This window comes from Leptonychotes weddellii, chromosome 13, assembly GCF_054177405.1.
Source record: "Leptonychotes weddellii isolate Sample4059 chromosome 13, ASM5417740v2, whole genome shotgun sequence".
In the NCBI taxonomy this organism is placed as follows: domain Eukaryota; kingdom Metazoa; phylum Chordata; class Mammalia; order Carnivora; family Phocidae; genus Leptonychotes; species Leptonychotes weddellii.
Genome location: NC_138381.1, coordinates 58,831,576 through 58,840,340, shown reverse-complemented (window position 1 = coordinate 58,840,340; position 8,765 = coordinate 58,831,576). Strand labels below are relative to the sequence as shown.

The 8,765-nt window shown below is 41.2% G+C and overlaps 2 pseudogenes; one reads left to right on the top strand and one right to left on the bottom strand.

The window, feature by feature from the left end:
• Nucleotides 1–1,173: 1,173 nt before the first annotated feature.
• On the bottom strand, nucleotides 1,174–2,015 carry LOC102742722 (SAP domain-containing ribonucleoprotein pseudogene; annotated as a pseudogene).
• A 1,331-nt stretch (nucleotides 2,016–3,346) lies between these two features.
• LOC145716819 (small integral membrane protein 15-like) lies at nucleotides 3,347–7,696 on the top strand (annotated as a pseudogene).
• The last annotated feature ends 1,069 nt before the right edge of the window (nucleotides 7,697–8,765 follow it).

Genomic DNA, 8,765 nt, shown 5'->3' with positions numbered 1-8,765 from the left:
AACGTGGCCGAGGTTGATAAGGTGACGGGCAGGTTCAACGGCCAGTTCAAAACCTACGCTATCTGTGGGGCCATTCGCAGGATGGGTGAGTCCGATGACTCCATCCTCCGACTGGCCAAGGCCGATGGCATCGTTTCCAAGAACTTCTGACTGGAGATCACGGATGTGGGATGTTTGTCATAAATAAATAGTAAAACCCAAAAAATAAATAAATAAATAAAAACAATAAATTAACAAAATAGGTTTGTAAACAGTTTTATACCCCGCATTTTAGGAAGAAAATCTGTTATTTTGCATTGAAAAAGCAAGTAGTTCTGCGACGTTTGTTAAGAAAAACAGCAACCCTCCTACCCTATCTGCCCTTCCCCATTTTTCCCACTTCACGGTGTTCCCTTTCAACTGTTGGCTGGTAAGTTTATATTTGCCACCAAGTCTCCATTTAAACGTGTGCGTGGCTATTTATTGATGTTTGCATTGTAGGCATTATCGTTGACTTCTCTCTCTTGCCCACCATGCATGTACTCCCCATCACCCATCCCCCTGATATAATTCTAGTTAGGTTATATATTAAGTGTTTACTATGGGTGTTTAAATCACAGCTGAGCCATGTAGTGGATGAGATTACCTTCCTGCAGAACTTTCTTTTCCCTAGAATTAGTAATCCTCTTGCATTTTTATTAGTTACTAGCTTAGTTTTCTCTCTACTTGTCATTAATTCAACCCAAATTCTCTAAGGACATTAACACATCATCTGTTTTATCGATTTCTTGACCTGCCCCTATCTGGATTGGCTCTCCCTTATGCTTAATATCGTGCTGTCATCATGGGCTCTCCCCTGCTGAGTCTCCTGTTTCCTGAGTCTCTGTTTTTCCCCTTGATTTATTACCTCATTCTGGTAGAGTGCTTGCAGTAAAAGATGTGCATGGAAAGTAGTTTGAGTGAATCGCATGTCTGAAAAATGTCTCTTCTCATACTTGATCGGGTGTGAAATTCCAGTTTGGAATTTATTTTCCTTTACAATTTTGAAGGCATTGTTACTTTTCACCTACCATCTAGTGCTGCTGTTAGAAGAGTCAAGCCATTCTGAGTCCTGATTCTTTTTTTTTTTCTTTTCTATTTGTTTTTTATTAACAAGCAAAATAATAATTAAAAAACAACAACAACAACAACCTTAAAGTTGGAACAGCAATGAGTCAAATTGCTGCTGAAGTTCCTGGATGTACCCAGGGTACATGCTCTCTCACTGCGAGGCAGAACCTAGACACATGACTGTGCATTTAGGTATACATATGACCAAGAAAAGTCAGAGAGATGGAAACCACTGGAGAACAGAAAGCATTAAGAGCTTTTCATCAGGCAATCCCAAAGCGCTCTGCCCTTTTCCTCTTCTTTGCCTCTGTATCCTCTGTGGTTCCTGTTCCAGCTGAACTTGTAACAATCCCAAATCGCTCCTTCCTCTTTTTCAGTTTCTCATCATCTTCAGACTTTCTGGATATTGAAGAGACATTCAAACCAAATCTTTGGGCTCTTTCCTTTAGTTTATCCAGGTTAACCGTAGGTTTGGCATCAGATGACAGACCTTTTGATGGAACTGAAGAAATCCCAAATCTTGCTGCCCGGGCAGCTTTCTTACTCTCCAAGCTCACAGGTACATTGAATCGTTCAGCTCTCTTCTGCATTCTCTCAGTCTGTGGTATCTCAGATGTAATTTTTACCACTTTCTTCTCTGCTGCCACATCAACAGTTTTCTCAGGGGGTTCTTCCTCTTTGACAGGCAGTTCTATGGGCTTTGGTTCTTCTTCCTCTGTTTCATCTCCCAGTACATCTTCTTCATTTGCCTCCTCTTCAGCATGCTCTTCAAGATACGCCCGGAGCCGGTTGATGAGATCTTGTTTTATTCCCTTGGTCTCCAAACCACGAGCAAGACATTCCTGCTTTAGTTCAGCAAGCTTCAGTTTATGGAGCTCCACCGTCTCCGCCGCCATCTTGTTACCCCTCCTGAGTCCTGATTCTTTGTATGTGACTCTTTCTCCCTTCTGTCACTGGCGTTCTGAAATTTCAGGGTGGCATGCCTTGGTGAAGGTTTGTTTTCATGCAGTGCCAGGCTGTTGTTGAACCCTTTCAGAATGGACTCTGGTCCTTCACTTCTGGGAAACTTCCTTGAATTCGTTGTTAATGATTTCCTTCCTTTAGTTTTCTGGCTTTTCTTTCTGGAATCCTGTTCAGATATTGGATCTCCTGGACTTATCTCTGTTTTTCTTATTTTTTCTGTCCCTACCACCTCCCGTTTTCTTGACTTTTTGATCTCCTTTATGGAAGATTTCCTGTTGATTGTCTAAGTGTTCCTTTTTTTTTTTTTTTAATTAGGACCTCATTCCATGGTTGCAGCATCTTATCTCTGAGAACATTAATATGCTTTGTTGAAGCTTTCATCTCCTGCGTGATTTTTTTTTCCCTTTTTGTTTTGCTTTTAGTCTTTCATGTTACAGACTTTCCTTAGCTGCCTGGCAATCATTGGTAGTCTGCTTATATTTACAGGTGGGATATTAAGAAGAATATGTGTTTGTAAGATGAACTGATTGAACTTTTTTTTTTTTAAGATTTTATTTATTCATTTGAGAGAGAATGAGATAGAGAGAGCATGAGAGGGGGGAGGGTCAGAGGGAGAAGCAGACTCCCTGCCGAGCAGGGAGCCCGATGCGGGACTCGATCCTGGGACTCCAGGATCATGACCTGAGCCGAAGGCAGTCGCTTAACCAACTGAGCCACCCAGGCGCCCCTGATTGAACTTTTTTTGGCAAATCCCTAATGTCCACTACTTTTAGGACTTTCCTCTTGGACTGGTCAGGTTCGCTGGAGGAAACTTCCAGTTTCATGTCTGGAGGATTTACCTTGAACTGCTGCTGGCCTTGTGGGAACTCAGTGAAGGAAGAGGGCTAGAGAGCTTCAGCATTCTAGTATGCCTAGGTTCACTTGTCTTCCAGGTCTCTGAGAAGGCCTCCTCCCCAGAAACCTACCCCCTCTAGAGAAAAAGCTTCCAACTTTTTGCCAAGGCGGGGGAGGAGCAGTCTCAAGATCACATGGAGGTCTGGATATTGATGCACAATCTCTCTTTTTAAAAAAACATGTATTTTGACAAGATGAAATCAGAGAGGGAGATAAATCATAAGAGACTCTTAATCATAGGAAACAAACAGGGTTGCTGGAGGGGATGGGGGTAGGGGGATGGGGTACCTGGGTGATGGACATTAAGGAGGGCTCGTGATGTAATGAGCACTGAGTATTATGTAAGACTGATGAATCACTGACCTCTACTGCTGAAACTAATAATGTATTATATGTTAATTAATTGAATTTAAATAAATAAAATTTTAAAAATTGTTTGAAAATATATTAGTCTAGGGGTGCCTGGGTGGCTCAGTCAGTTAAGTGTCTGCTCAGGTCATGATCCCAGGGTCCCGGGATTGAGCCTGCTTCTCTCTCTGCCTCTCCCTCCCTCCTGCTCTGCTCTCTCTCACTTGCTCTCAAATAAATAAAATCTTAAAAAAAAAAAAATAGTTGAAAATGGAAAATAACTTGGCAAGATAAAGAAGATACAGAGCAAAGAATGATGTCAGATAACTAGACCAAGATTTAAGGGATAGATTCTGGTTCTGATTACCTCCACTACTTCTTTCCAAGCCTCTAGTTTGTTATCTATGCAAGGGAGGGTTTAGATTCAGTTGATTCATCAATACTATCTCAGTCTCTATGCTTACCTCCTGGGTATTCCATTAGCTTAAAAAAAATGCAGGAATTTTTTCTGCCTCTGGTCAAATGGAGTTAAGTGCATGGATTTGGTCTCAAACCTGAAAATTAAATAAAACTCAAACATCGAAAGAGAGCAATCCCTAGGAGATGGGAAACAAATTAAGATGGCCTGCTTACTACTGCCTTGTGAGAGTTTCTGGGCAGTGGAACAGGGAGGAAACTGAAAGGTTGAAGGGTCTGAGCTAGGAGTTCAGAGAAGTTGAGGCAGCTCATGTTCATGAGACAGAATACCAGAATAAAGCTGCACAGAGAACCCAGGAGATCTGCAGAAGAGCCCTCTTGAGTACTCAGAATACTGGTCAGCACGAGAGTGTGAAAAAACTGAGGCCAGAGAAAGAACCATCAAAAAGGATTATAACTGCCTGGCATTACACAAGGCTGGGAATTGTTCCTACCAGCCAGATAAAAATTTCACAGAATAGGGGCACCTGAGTGGCTCAGTCGTTAAGCGTCTGCCTTCGGCTCAGGTCATGATCCCGGGATCGAGCCCCACATTGGGCTCCCTGCTCCGCGGGAGGCCTGCTTCTCCCTCTCCCGCTCCCCCTGCTTGTGTTCCCTCTCGCTGTGTCAAATAGATAAAATCTTAAAAAAAAAATTTCACAGAATATTGGGTAGACCATTGTTTGAAAATGTACCAAGGATTTTGTTTTAATTAGGTATAGTGTAGACATGGAGACAACTGCCTTGAAAAAAGGTGATTACAGTTTCCAAGAGAAGGGAGCATGCCATGCCATTCAGAGTCACATGAAGAAACCCCAGAGTGGGTCAGGAGGCAGTAGGAGTGAGGGGCCTTTAACCTGTGGTTTCCATGGGGAAGGAATGGGCAAGGTAAGGTAGGCAAGTTTGAGTAAGCTTAGAATTGGTTCATTCAAATAAATTCAGAGGGTTCTTGGCTATAGGAGTGGTCTCTAGTTATCCATAACCTGGGCCTGACGTGACTTAGGACAGAGGAAATACTGGTTTGCTATGTGAGAATTAGGTAAAGGTGGTTGGAGTTACAGTTTGATTAGTAAGTTTGTATATGAAAGGCTCACTCTGCAAGTGAATTGTTTACTGTCTAGGAATTAACCAACTCTGGGAGGGCAGTCTCCAGGATTAGCAAGTCCCCAAGACACAAAGCATCATAAAAATAAATTTTTAAAACACTTAAAAAATTAACAAAATAAAAAAAAATAAGGTATCAAGGAAAGTCTTGCCTCATTAAGTGAGGAATAATTAGCTCTGGACTGAGCGCTGCTCAGGACCCACATTAACATATAATAAAAATGAGACGGGAAAGGATCAAACTGTTTCCAATTAGCTGTATCCTAGAGCAAAACTCAACAAGATTTATAGGAATATAAAAATACCAAGCACATTACAAGGTAAAATTCTGGCATCCAATCAGATTACCAGGCATGCAAAGAGGCAGGAAAGCACAACCCATAATGAGAATAGTCAAAGCAGATCCAAAACGGACCCAATTGTTAGCATTAGCAGAGAAGGACATTAAACATTCTTTTAACTATTTCCTTTTTGAAAAAGTTAAGAAGGGTGGTTCAGAGGGTTGAGCGTCTGACTCCTGATTTCCACTCAGATTTCAGGGTTGTGAGATCTAGCCCCACTCCCCCAACAGTTGGGCTCTGTGCTCAGCAGGGAGTCTGCTTGAGATTCTCTCTCTTCCTCTCCGTCTGCCCCTCCTCCACTTGCACACTCACTCCCTAAATAAATAAATAAATAAAATCTTTTAGAAAAAAGGAGAGGCATAGATGATTTAAAAAGACAGAGGAGGTGAGAGGAATGGGGAAGGGAGGAGAAAGAAGGAAAAGGAGGAAAGGGGAGAAACTTCAAAATGAAGTTTGATGAACTTTGAAAACATGCTAAGTGAAAGAAACCAGACACAAAAGGCCATGTATGATTCCATTTATATGAAATGTTCACAATAGGCAAATTCATAGAGACAAAGCAGATTAGTGGTTGCCACAGACTGGGGAAGGGAGAATAAGGAGTGCCTACGTGATGGCAATGGGGTTTCTTTTATGGGGTAATGAAAACGTTCTGTAATTAGGATGGTTGCACAACAGGGAGAATATACTAAAAGCCACTGAATTGTACACTTTAAAAAGGTTAAAATGGTGGGATGCCTGGCTGGCTCAGTGGCTTTAGGGCGTGACTCTCGATCTCTATAAATTGTAAGTTTGAGCCCTACGCTGGGGGTAGAGATTACCTAAAAATAAATGTAATAAAAAATGGTTAAAATGGGGAATTTTATATTATGTGGATTTTGCCTCAATAAAAAAAAGTTAAGCCAACAAGAGGAGATTTATGATGGATTCATAAATATTCTAAAAGAAGGCAGAAAGAGAGGAAGAGGGGAACAAAGAACAGATGGGGCAAATAGAAAATAAATAGCAAGGGGCGCCTGGGTGGCGCAGTCGTTAAGCGTCTGCCTTCGGCTCAGGTCATGATCCCAGGTCCTGGGATCGAGCCCCACGTCGGGCTCCCTGCTCTGCAGGAAGCCTGCTTCTCCCTCTCCCGCTCCTCCTGCCTGTTCCCTCTCTGGCTGTCTCTCTCTCTGTCAAATAAATAAAATCGTAAAAAAAAAAAAAAAAAGAAAAGAAATAGCAAGATGACGGGCCATCAATAATGGCCTCTTGAGGAGTCCGAGCCCATGGTCCTGGCTGTGATGTAGGGGAGGCTGGTGGTGGTCGCTGTGGAGATTTTGCACCAATGCCCAGCAGAGGCAGCCGCTTGTAGGCAGAGCCCCCTGGGAGTGGTGGCTGGGTAGGGTAAGGAAGGAAGAATGAGCAAGGAGGAAAACAAAGGATGGAGGGGACATGCTGATGCTGGTGAAGTACCAACAGTTGCAGCTTCAGGAGCTGTGTGTGTCTGGTTTGGAGATCTAGTCTGGTGGACCCCTTAAGGAAGGAAGATACAGAATTTAAACCTTGTCTCACAAGTGTATGGTAGAGCCAAAGAAGACAAACAACCAAGGGTCATCTGAAATTGTTATCAGTTCACTAATAATCTCAGGACAAAGTTGGAGATCACTATTAAAGCATAAGACTTACAGAGATGTTTGATATAAAGACTTGGGCTGAGTGTGTTGTGGAATGGGCTGCAAAGGACCCACCTGGCTTCCTTACAATGTTTTTTTGGCCCTTACTCCATTGTTTCTAACAAATGTCATACTGTCCGGGAAATTGGCCAAGATGATTGAGGGAAAAGGAGCAAAAGAAGAAGCAAAACCGTCAAGGAACTATTGCAAACGCTAAATGACTGAAAAAGGATTGAAGGAATGAACAGCTTCTTATGCCCAGAGGAAAATTATTTGGAAAATTATGCAGCTTTGGAAGGACCCACTAAGGTTTCTTTTCTGGTTTTTATGACAGTAATTTGTAGTAAACGAAGTCTGAGCACATGGAAGAGTCATGTTAGTTGTGACTTCTACTGCAGCAACTTTTAGGCTCTGTGTAGAAGTCTGTTGATGGTTATTGTAAATTGGCATTTATTATGCTATAAATTCTTTATAACGGACTTAGTCATTTGCCATTTTGCAGTTTATGTACTGTAATGAAAACATCCTGTGGAGAATAATGACTATATATTATGAACTCTATTCAAATAATGGCTTAGAATGGAGTTCTTTTCTGGACGAAGGGAATTAAGAATGTAAAAATCAGAACTATCTTGAGGTGAAAAATGTGCTTTGGCTTAAAAGGCATATAGTATACTAATTACATCTTTTATCATTATTGCTTATTTCTTGGAATAGAATCATTTCTGGCTTTCTCAAAGCCAAATATTAACCAATGACTATTTCTGTGTTCTGCATTTTTTCATTTTTTAGCCTTTGAGATAATTATCAGACATTCTGCATTTTTTAATTTTATTTATTTATTTGACAGAGAGAGAGACAACGAGAGAGGGAACACAAGCAGGGGGAGTGGGAGAGGGAGAAGCAGGCTTCCTGCCGAGCAGGGAGCCCGATGCGGGGCTCGATCCCAGGGCCCTGGGATCATGACCTGAGCCGAAGGCAGACGCTTAATGACTGAGCCACCCAGGTGCCCCAATTCTGCATTTTTTAAAATCTAATTTTATAAAGAATTCTTTTATTGACTATGTAGGATACCACCTACCGGGTATAACAAGTTTTGTACTTACGAACATGAGTAAAATAACACTATGACTTAAAGCTTGCAGTAAAGGGGCCCCTGGGTGGCTCAGTCGGTTAAACCTCTGACTCTGGGGTCCTGGGATTGAGCCCCACATGAGCTTCCCTGCTCAGTGGAGAGTCTGCTCCGTCTCCCTCTGCTCCTCCCCCTGCTTATGTGCCCTCTCTCTCTCTCAAATAAATAAATAAAATCTTTAAAAAAAAAAATAAGGCTTGCAGTAAAAATGCAAACCTTGTGGTACTTTGGAACCAGGTTATTCTTTCTTGTGGTAAGTAGAAATGTGAATTAGTTAAAATGTCTTATCAGATAATTTGCTGATTATATAGATGCCACTTTTATGTTTTTTATTCCGTTCTTTGTTTCAGTTTATTTAGTAGTGATGTTCTATATTTTGATCAAACAGGTTCATGGTGAAAATTAAAAATTCAAATTTCTTGTAAGGAATTCTTAAAAAGTAGTAAGTCATGTTTCGTAAGTGGTAAAGAAAGGTTTAACATTTGGAAAAACTTTGTTCATCGTACTAATAATTGGGTGAAAAAGGGAAGTTATGTCAAAATGAAAATGTGTTAAAATTAGAAATAGGGTGGGGGGATGGGTTAGCCTGGTGATGGGTATTAAAGAGGGCACGTTATTGAACAGAGCACTGAGTGTTATACGCAAACAATGAATCATGGAACACTACATCAAAAACTAATGATGTATGTATGGTGACTAACATAACATAATAAAATTTAAAAAATTAGAAATAAAGAGCTAAAGTATATTTCCTTCAGTTAAGTAGTATAACTGGAACTTTTAGTA